We start from the raw sequence: 11,413 nt of genomic DNA on the forward strand, positions 1-11,413 counted from the left end.
GTGTGTAAAGTAAACCCTCTGGAGTTCTGCAGAAACCGCGGAGGAAGTGCAGTTGCGAAAGCTCGCCTTCCTCCGCTTTCCTGGATGCCACCCTCGGCCGGGCTCGTCCCGGGCTCCGCGCAGAGCCTCCGCAGCCCGGGAGGCCGGCGGGGGTTCCGCCGAAAGGCTGGCCTGGGCAGCCGCTGCAGATCTGCAAGGGCTTTCGCTCGTGCGCGGCCAAGTTTGGTGACGGAGTTGAGTTTTATCACTTTTAAGAGAAGCTTCCGGTGTTTCTCCCTCCAGCGCATCTTAGCGTTTCATTTTTCTCGGTTTCTTCCGAATCTTTGAAATAACCTTTCGCCTGAGCTCCTAAATCCTCTTACAAAACCGTACCTGTGGTCAGGGGCCCTAATAAATGGGCTTTCGATTAGGCGGCTCAAGACGTTGAATAAATGAGTAAAAGCGTTGGTTCTGCTTCCCAATGCCAGTTTTTCCCCTCCTGTTGCTTTCTGTCCACTGAAGTCAGTATTGCACCAAACTGGAGCTGGCTGGTGGGGAAAGGCTAAAATACTGACTTAATTATTGTGCTACCTAATTGGCTGCCCCAAAGGGAGCCATTTGACTTATTTCAAATACCAAAACCAGAACTCCATATGTGTTAATATGTTTTCTACTACAGATTAAGGTTACTATGGTAACTAATCATTTTGGGGGTGAAGTGGTTGAATTTAATTGTCCCCTTTTCACGTGTTAATGGTTGCATTGCCTAAGTGAGGAGCTTGCCTGAACTTGTTTTAGTTTCAGTTTCCCTTCTGTGTAGGCTTGCAGAGAGTAGGCAGCTGAGAGAAATCTCCCCTCTCAGCAAACAGCCTTTAAATATGTTTTGCTTTCTGTAAATAAATTATTTTTATAGAAATGCCTGGTGTGTGACTTTTCTGATCTCTCCTGGGCCAAATGCTTTCCTAGCACTCTGCCAACAATATGGGTCCCAGAGAAATTCTCCACTGGGCTCAGCCAAGTGATCCCAATGATGTGCAATTCAGGAGTCCTTAAGCAGCTAAAAAGTATGCCAGCCTAAAATTTTTCTGCCATGGCTTCCTAACCCAGTATTCTGCCTTAGTACCAAGGTTGGCAAGTGGAATTGTCCTTACAGTTTTAAGGAAAGTGGTGGGTGGGTTCCTCAGGGTTTTTCCTCTCCCACTGAGCAGATGGTAAAACAGGTGTCCATCACTTTCCCTAAGGCAGGATAGGAGAGAGCCAGTTTGGTGTAGTGGTTGAGGCACCAGTTGAGAAGCTGGAAGATAGAGTTCCACTTTAGGCACGAAGCCAGCTGAGTGATCATGAACCAGTTCCTTTCTCAGCCCTAGGAAGGAGGCAATGGGAAACCACTTCTGAAAAACCTTGCCAAGAAAACTGCAGGGGCTTGTCCAGGCAGTCCCCTGGAGTCAAGACTGACTGAGAGAATGCTAAACTTATGTTCTGGCTGCTTTGTCATTTTAGCACTCTTTCAAAAAGAAAACAACAACAACCTGATCCCTTGTTTAAAAGAGGTATAACAGTTGACTGCAAGGGCGCTTGTCTTGTGCAGACCACCTTCAGACTTAACAGCTGTAACTGCCATCTCCACCCCAGGATCTGTCAAACTTTCATGCTAAACACTGGTTTAGCACTGCTCTGAAACCGTGCTAAAAACAGTGCTCTAAACTAACCCAAAGAACCGCAGAAAATTCTAGGAAGGGCATGTGGAGCAGTGGTACGTCTCCTCTGCTATGCTACTTCGCCATGGATGTCAGCTGTGCTGGGGGCCTTGGGGATCAGCTGCAACCCCAGATGAAATAACCAGATTCTCCCACTATGAACAGCAGGATGGCTCTGGAAAACAATGCTCAGGGACTGGAGGGGTGGGGGACATGCTTGGAACAGCCTGAAATGGCCAATAGGAGCTGGGCAGTTCCCAGCCCCTGATCACACCTTAATCCACATGACCAATGAAGCATCCAGGCTCATGTCTACCGCAAATGGTAGGTCAGGAGGAAAAAACACTAAAGCTGGAACAGCTAAAGACAACTTTAGGCTAGGCACGTGATGAAGGCAATATCAGATGGTCACGGCATGTAAAAATGGTTTATGCCACGTGTTCAGACCACAGATTGTAGATGAGAGAATAAGCCCATTGACTCCCTCCCCTCCACTGGTGGGTTCTTACCTGCAACCAAACAATTGGATAGTGTCTTAATTGATACTTAATCGATACTTAATTAGTAAATTAATTGATAATTAGTATCAATTAAAATGACACACAAGAGTGTCCGTGTACTCCAGAGCTCTTGGTCAGCCTAAGGGCTACAAAATGCAGAGGATGGCCATGTTGCAAGAAAGACCAGAAATTTAAGCCAGCAATCAGGTCCATTGAGGAATGCAGGGTGAACTCAGCTTTGAAATGAGGGCTGTAAACTGCATTTTTGTAAGTGGCAGGGTAACTTTCAGGGACCAACTAGTGGTGGCACCTCACCTCAGCCTCTGAAAACAAGGCCATTACATTCCAAATCTGTTTGTAACCCTTGGTGAAACACATCTGTGTGGCTGGAACTCTCCAGGTTTGAAAAGAGGAGAAGGAATGAGATCTGCAGAAAGAGTCCTATGAAGTACTTCCTTTCCTCCCTGGTACAAATAACCTCTCTTGAGAAGGGGTAAGTTGGGGTTCCTGCCCAGGCTGCTGATATATTACATGAGTGTGCCCCTGATTGAAAGCTCTGTCTGTAGTGTTGGACCTATGACAGTTCATCCACACAGGCAAAGTCATTTGGTGCAATCATCAGGGGACAAGATTGTAAGTATAAACCATGTCCCAATCGAATGGTGACTGGCCACAAGTTCCCCGCCCAGTAGGTGAACACAGAAAGAAACCCATAGGCTGGGTCCTTGCCCACAGCAATCGCCAGACATATTTTTCCATGTTTTCCAAGGAAAGCACTTTCATGAAGGTGTTTTATAATGTGTAAATTGATCCTTTGTTAGATTTCAGTATGCAATTCAATCTGAGTCAGAGGCTCAGTGTACTGTTAAGCTTTCAGCTCAACATTATTGTTGTTTACTTAGAAATAAGTCCCATAAGTGTGTGGATTGTAAGTAATAAAATTCTGGGGAGTGCATCTCATAGGTGAAAATTACAAGGCACAGTTTCCAGACAAGGCTGCGCTTTTTAGAAATTAATACTCTTAGTTTTCTGGACACTGTTCTGAAGTGGAACATGGATTGCAGCCAACCAATGCATTCTAATACATGTAATTAACGTTTGAAAAAAGGAAAAAAACATGTTAGGGTACACTTACATTCTTTTGTTACTGTATCTTGAAATCATTCAATGTTTGTATCTGGGAAATAATTGCATTACTCTTATCCCCACTCCACCACTGGAAAGCCAGTGCCTTGCTCTTAAAATTAAGTAAAACGTGGCCACTGAAACGTGGATGATGTATTTTGCCTTTACTTTGAATAGAACAACAGAATTGTTTGGTGAGGAGGAAAATGTATCTCATGTTAGATTTCTGATGGAGAAGGAATGGTATATTTTGTATTAACAATCCGATCCTAATCTTACATTGTCCGAATTAAGACTTACTGATTTTGATGGACTGGAGAGAAAGCTGAAGACAGAACTGAATATGAGTGGCTTAAAAGAATCCTCTTCTGTTATTTTTTAAAAATTGTTTATTTATTTATCCCAACTTCCATTGTGTATAAACATTCACAGCTTTCAGTAACTAAAAATACAGAGCATAAAAGAGAAGAGCAATACGATTCAAATCAAAGCTTTATATAATAGTAAAAGAACGTAGGGAAAGGGATCTGTACATTGTTACCATTAAAAATGGTTTTAACGCACTGCCTATGTGATCCTTTTTTATAAGCTTTTTGGCCAGGAAGCAGTGTCTCCAAGTCATTTTCTTTCTGATATAATTATGAAAAAGAGTAGAGAGCACTGCAGACTGAAATAAACTTAGGCCATTCCAAAGTATGCATTTCTCATGGCTGGAACTTTGTCCCATCCTAGATATTTCAGGCCCCCATTTCTTACTTTTTATTTGTAGGTGCACTTACCTAGGAAATGATATAATTCGTTTTGTGGTATATCTTAGATAGCAATATATCTTAGCTATTTGTCACGGAATACCTGCATGTGGAATTTGAGAACCTCTCAAATTTTATTTATGTAATTTTTATGTATTTATTCATTACCTTTATATAGCCGCCCATCTCACCTACGTAAATTCCACCTGCAGGTCTTACAAAACGGAAGTTTGAGTGTGACCACAATTAAAATGGCCCCTTACCAGAAGGCATATTGACAAGGATGCTTTGTTTCAATTGTACCATTTTCCACAATGTTCACTGTCATCACCACAGCAGTTTTATCTTCACTGCTGCTGCTGATGATGATGATGTTGCTGATGATCCTCCTTCTCTTCCTCTTCCTTGTTTTGTTGTTGCTCTTGTTTGTTTGTTTGTTTTTTATGAGGAAGACCAGGATCATGGGAAGCATCCACAGTGGTCCAAAGGCGTCACCACACTGGGGGCCCCAGCTGGCCCTTACTTGTCAAGCTATGGTAACAAACCATTTTAGATCTGCTAAAGGAAACCAAAGGAAGTATCTGCTTGGCAACTATGGTCCAAAATAGTCAACACTAGTTGACCTTGGCAAATAACCTCTTGTTGGCCTTTGAGTGAAAAAAAATAGCAGGGACAAGAATTCCCCCCAGTTTCATTTACCATTAAGTAAAATTAAGTATAGCTCTCCAGCCATTTCTTTAATTGCTTCTTCTGTCCTATTGAAAATTACAATTTGTAACAATGCTTGTGCGCCTGTTTTTTTTCTAGGCTGTTGTGGAAGGGGGTACATGGGCTATGTGATGGCAAAAACAGAACCGTATAAGCATCCATTCCTCACCAAGGGAATAAGTAAGGGAGTATTTGGCACCACCTTCCTTCTCCATTTTTGTTAAAGGAGAGGAAGCAACTGTACCTAGAACTCAAGTTTGGAATAAACAGATATAGAAAGCGGGACAATGCAGTTTCATCAAATGAAACATTCGCTTGCTAAGAGATTCCAAAAACTAAACTACTACTTGTTTCTCTTCAGTTGTGCTAGACTACAATTTCCATCATCTCTACAAAATGTAACTCTTTAGAAGACTGACCTCTTTTGCAGTTCAGGCTTAGGTGAGCAAGACCTTCCTTGAATAACAGGGAAGCTTTGGGGCAGACAATGTTCACCGCCCAGGTTTTGCTTAGTGGGTTATCTGAACAAAGCCACGTGGTTTGTTTGTCTGTGGCTTAGCATGAGGCACGCAGCAGTGCTTTATTCAAGAAACCATGGTTAAACATATCATGGCTAGTGCAAGGGTCCTGTCAATGCTTGGCTATTTGGGATGGGTGTTTTTTCAGATGGAAAGGGTTTGAACATCTTGGAGTGCCCCAAGCTTCTCCTGAAGACTGAACTTCATTTGCTAATTCCTGCAGTTCTGTGCTAAGGAATTTATCAATAATTAATTAATTAATTAATTGGAGCCAATCAACGTAACCATGTTTAAAATGCAGCCTAAGGAGGAAAGCTTGTTTTGCTGCTGCAGCTATGCTGTATCATTCTCTCACCACTTGTCTTCCTGCTGTAATTACTGTGGAAATGTTATTACGGAAAGCTTTTGCTCATTGCCAAGGGATCCCATTAAAAGGTTGGAGGCCAGGATCAAGTTAGTGATTATCACTATTGCTGGATGCGATATGGCTGCTGGAATTCCACAGAAACACAATTTATTTCATTGCATTTTATCCAACGTTATATTTTATATTTTGTAAAATACCATTTTTAAAATTGGAAGATAGCCTCAGGTGCCATGTCTTAATGACAGATACAGTAACTCTTATAATAATTATATCTAATGAGAGCCTGTCTGGTGTAGTGGTTAAGGTACCAGGCTAGAAACAGGGAGACTGAGAGTTCTAGTCCCGCCTTAGGCACAAAGCCAGCTGGGTGACCTTGGGCCAGTTCCTCTCTCTCAGCCCAAAAGCCAATCAGGCGTGGTATGAGAGTTCTAGTCCTGTCTTAGGCATGAAAGCCGGCTGGGTAATTTGGGGCAGTCCCTCTCTCTCAGCCCAAGAGCCAATCAGGCATAATAGGAGAGTTCTAGTCCTGCCTTGGGCCTGAAAGCCGGCTGGGCAACCTTGGGCCAGTCCCTCTCTCTCAGCCCAACTCACCTCTCAGGGTTGCTGTTGTGAGGAAAATAGGAGGAGGAAGGAATATTAGGTATGTTTGCTGCCTTGAGTTATTTATAAATAATAATAATAATAAAGGTGGGATAAAAAATCTTTAAAAAATCATTATATTATTTGATGGTCTATAGGAATAAACAGTCACATGCATATAAACCTAATCCTGAGCTTGCTTCTGCTGGACAGCTTCTGCATGGCAGTATGCTCTGAAGCAGGTTTTTGTTGGAGCAAAAATAAATTTCCATATACGCATAATATATTGGGTATTGTATTATTTTCACAGAATAACACAAGATACCTAATGATTTTAAGCCATGGTACCACAAACACACATACTGATGCAACACCAATGCTCCTGTCCTGATTAGACCCTCAGACACCCACACATACTCTCACACTCAAATACAGACTGAGAGATACAATATTAACCAATGCTAACTAGACCATCACAGACAGACACACACTACTTCATTTCACAGAAAAAAATTCAGTCTTCTATGGCCCCTGCTGGTTAAACAAAAGATTTCTGGAATTCCTGCTATGCAAGCTTATTTTATCTTGTTTATTCTTTCCAACTCAGCAGTATGTTGGGAAAAAAATTATATAAGGGGTATAGGACTCTGTCTATCAGCATGACAGCTTTCCAGAAACTAAAGAGAACATTACTAAATTTGGTGCAGAGGAATAAAGCAGCAAATGGAACACTGAATTTAAAAATGGGCCAGATCAGGCAGGAGGCTGCATAGAGGGGGGAAAAAAGAAAAAAAAACTGAGGGGGGGGGAATCTCCCAGTGCACCCCCCCCCCGGGAGAGGCAGCTCAAAATGCTGCCAGGTGCTCCATTTTTAAGCCCACCTCCTTCCTAATCATGTGACTCAAAATAGTGTGGCTATTAATGGATTGGAAAGAATTCCAGAAACTATGTTTTGCAGGCTTTTCCCAGCTTGTTTTTCTATTTTGAATATAACCCATAACCGTAAATTGCATGTTTGGCTCCAAATGAACTGCATGTTAAAGAATTAAAAAGACAGCCTGACATGACAGTATCAATTATATTAGGGGATTGCTAATGCAATCATCCTAGCATCTGGATGACTGTTGAGGGTTAAGTCCCTTTTCTTTGGTACTGGAAAGCAGGTTGACCTCTTCCAATCTGTTGGCCACTGTGTCATTCTCCAGATTTGCTGGCACAGTTTGGATAGAACCTTTACTGATTCTTCTTTGGTTGCTTGCCATATTTCTGTAGCTGTTCTATCAATTCCAGTAGTCTTCTGACTTGGCATTGACCTAACTTCATTTTTCAGTACTAGAGGTTCTTGTAAATATGGAATACGTTCTCAAGTATTTTGGATGTTGACATCTCTACTGTACAGAATTTCAATACTCCATTCATCTTTGTTTGATCTTCTTTGAATCAGTCCATATATCTTTATTGGCTTCCATTAGCATATCAATTCAAGGTTGGAACCACTTTCTGAGTTCAAATATCTTTTGAAAGACTTTCCTTGTTTTTTCATGTCTGTTTCTATCTTCAGTGTCTTTATAGATGTTATTGTAATACTGCTTCTTGAGTCTTCTAACAGCTCTCTGATTTTTTTTTCTTCAATTCCTTCTTGAGATCTTGATTTTCTTCACGTTGGTTTCTCTGCTCTTCTTGGCAATTTCTACCATTTATTCTGATGTCCAGTTTGCTTTCTTCTTTGGCAATGTCTTTTCACATCCATCATTAACAACATCTTTGATTTGTTCCTCTGATCCTTATCAATGAGGTTCAGGATTTCAAAAAGATTCTTGATGTTCTCCTTAAAAATGGTAAGTATATGCTGAAGATCATATGGTGAAAATTTATTGGCTTTGTTCTTCTGTTTTAACTTTATTTGGAATTTGCATATGAGAAGCCCACAGTCTGTTTCACAGTCAGTCCCTTGCCACATCTTTGCTGTTATAACTGAGCTCTTCTGCCTCCTTGTGCTAATATCATAGTCAATTTTATTTCTGTGTACTCCATTTAGGGATGCCCATGTACCTAAGTGTTGATTTAGTTGTTTGAACACTGTTTTAATAATGAAGAAATCATTGGACTGGAAGAAATTGATGTCATTCTCCTACTCCATTTGTGTTTCCTAGTCCATACAGTCCAATTACATTTTCCTCCTTACTATTTTAAACGTTGGTACTTAGTCTCAAAGTACAAGCAGCACATGTGTTGCACGTGTTGTTGATTTCATATTGAACTTTATCATCAAACTGATCAACTTCCCTTCTTCTGCTTCAGCGGTTGGAGCATAAACTTGGATAATCATCCTATTGAAGGTTTGTTTGCAAAGTCTAACTGATATTATTTGGTCATTGACCACATTATACCCAATGCTGTGTCATTTCTGACTATGAAAAGAATGCTGTTCCATTTTGCTTTCTATGTCCTATGTAGTAAACATGATCTTTTGACTGAAACTGTCCAATTCCAGTCCATCTCTGATATCTAAGATGTCAGTGTGTAGCCAATTCATTTCATCTTTCACTGTGTTGAGCTTTCCTGTATTCATGGTTTTTATGCTCCATGTTCCCACTGTAATTCTGTCTTTGCAGCTTTGGATTTTCATCTCCTACACGGCAACATCAGCAACTAGACATCTTGAAGGCTTTAATCTGGCTGCGTCATAATTACCTCTAGTACTCTGAAAGATCTTCAGCTCTTCCTCATTAGCATATTGAGTGCCTTCCAGCCTGAGGGTCCCAGCATCCAGCACGATATAATCAATCACTTTATCTTGTCTACCCATCTGGTTTCCTTGGTAAAATGCAGGAGTGGGTTACCATTGCCTTTTTCTGCACAATATGAATTGAAGCCTTTGCCGTTGTCACTAAAGTGAACTGCCTCCAGCATCTTCCTGTATCACTGCTACTCAATATAGGTGCCTGCTTGCTTTATCTGGGCATCTGGGATGACCTTCACGTCTTGGGTGACCCTGCTGGGAATCTATACCTGTGGCATACACTCCTGGCATTCTTCACGCATCCCTCCCAGAAGAACAGCAGCATAGCAGAACTTGGGGCATCCAATAGCTGTAGCAATATGCTTTCCTCTCTGTGTGTTTATGTATATAAGTTTTGCATTTTTCATGTTTACTGCTTATAGAATTGGGCTTGCTTTGTATTTGTTATGAATCATCATGCTCTATTAATGCAGATGCATTAAAGTCAAGTTGCTTGAAAATCAATGGGGAGTCCTTTAAGGTACCACTAGGTGGCACCACAGGTTAATGAATTACGCTTCCTCTGCCACCCCTTACTTTTGCATTGAATTCCTGGAAATTCCCTTGCACTTTTCTTGTTCAGCAACAGGATGGAACAATTATCTTATGCTTTTTCGTGGAATGGTTATTATGTAATGAACATAACACATAAAGGAAAGCAATTCCATATTATATTACACACACACACACACAAAGCACCTCTTTTATATTTTGTAACCTACTATATTACACCTGTATTAATTCTCTGCTGCTACATTCTCTATTAGAATATTTAGAATAAACTAATGAGTAGGTTGCAAATTCTATATTAGAACATCCCGCAGTCTTGTAACCTTTTTTTTGTTTTTGTTTTTGTTTTGCTTGTTTCTTTTTTTCCAAATAGGAAAAACTGTTCTACAGTTCCTATCTGTGCTCCCATCACTTCCAGTCAAAGTGTCTGGTGTGATAGTGTTCACTCAGACACAAGAGAAAAAGGATAGCACTAAACAGAATCAAAAGTAGTGGAGAGGGGCTGGATGGAGGTGAACTTCAAGTAGGGAAATTTATTTTAATATTTAACATATTAATCTTTCTGACTGAAAGATCCCTAGCACTCAACAATAGTATAAAAGAATTATAGGCAACTATAAAAGTATAATCAAAGGAAACAAGAATATGCCCCTTAACAGACTTCAGTACCAAAACCATTCCTCCTCATCTTCTCTCTGAAATTCCTAACTCTCAAAAATCCATTTTGAGAAGCTTGCAGGCTCTCCAGAACCATGGTTTTCATGCTGTGTAAAGTTGTGATGCATTGTGCAAATTAAGGGAAAGAGTGTTGTGCCAAATGAGCTTCTGGAGATGTGAGAATTCCCTACCTAATTTCAGTTAAGACAACTATTGAATAGAAGTCATCATAGGTTATAATTCATACTGGCCCCTCTGCCCAAATCTTGCTATTTAATGGGAGGAATCTCTTTTTAGTCAACCCAAACACTTTTTAAATTAATCAACCAATTTTTCATGCAAAGAATGCTGCAGATAAGGGAATTACTCTTTCTTTGTCTGGTTGCACAGGTCTCAGGTCTTCAAAGGGATCTCACATATAAATTTAAGCCATTATTTCTTTAACTGTGGATTACTGAATAAACCACAACACCTGAAGCCCAAACTGAATAAGCTGCAGTATAATGTTGTGATTAAGGTCTTCAAGTCTTCCCTTGGAAGGTGCTGGATGACTTTGGGCCAACTCTCTCTTAGTCCAGCTTCTTCACACAGTTGTTGCTGTGGGGATAATATGAAGGGAGACTTATCTCCATGGATGCTGCCTTGGGCTTCTACAGAAAAGTGTCATATAAAGCCATAATAATTAAAGAAATACATACATCATGCCTTAATTAGGTATGTGAACTCTAAAATTCTCCTCCCTTTCAAAAAGATAGACCCTCCATCCTTTCTTCTGTTCTATTTTACACCAAGATTCATCAAAGGCATCCTCTTCCAGCATTCCTTTTGCAGCCCCACTTGAATGAAGGACTACACACAGAGATCTGCTTGCAGAACTGCTGCTCTCATCTTAAGGAGCATTTTGTTGACTGAGTTGGAAATCTAAGTAGATCAGTGGACAGGGAGTGTTAATATATTGTTTTCTACTACAGATTGGGGTTACTATGGTAACTAATCATTTTGGCCGGGTGCAAAGGTTGAATTCAACTGTCCCCTTTTCGAATGTTAATTTTTGCACCTGGGGGAAGGAACTTGCTTGGACTTGTTTTAGTTTCTGTTTCCCTTCTGTGTAGGCATGTAGCAGCTCTCACTCAGAGCCTGCAAGTATGCAGAAGCTTTTAAAGATGTTTTGCTTTCTATAAATAAAAATTATTTTTATAGAAATGCCTAGTGTGTGTGACTTTTCTGATCTCTCCTGGGCTA

This window comes from Candoia aspera, chromosome 2 (genome assembly GCF_035149785.1).
Source record: "Candoia aspera isolate rCanAsp1 chromosome 2, rCanAsp1.hap2, whole genome shotgun sequence".
In the NCBI taxonomy this organism is placed as follows: Eukaryota; Metazoa; Chordata; class Lepidosauria; order Squamata; family Boidae; genus Candoia; species Candoia aspera.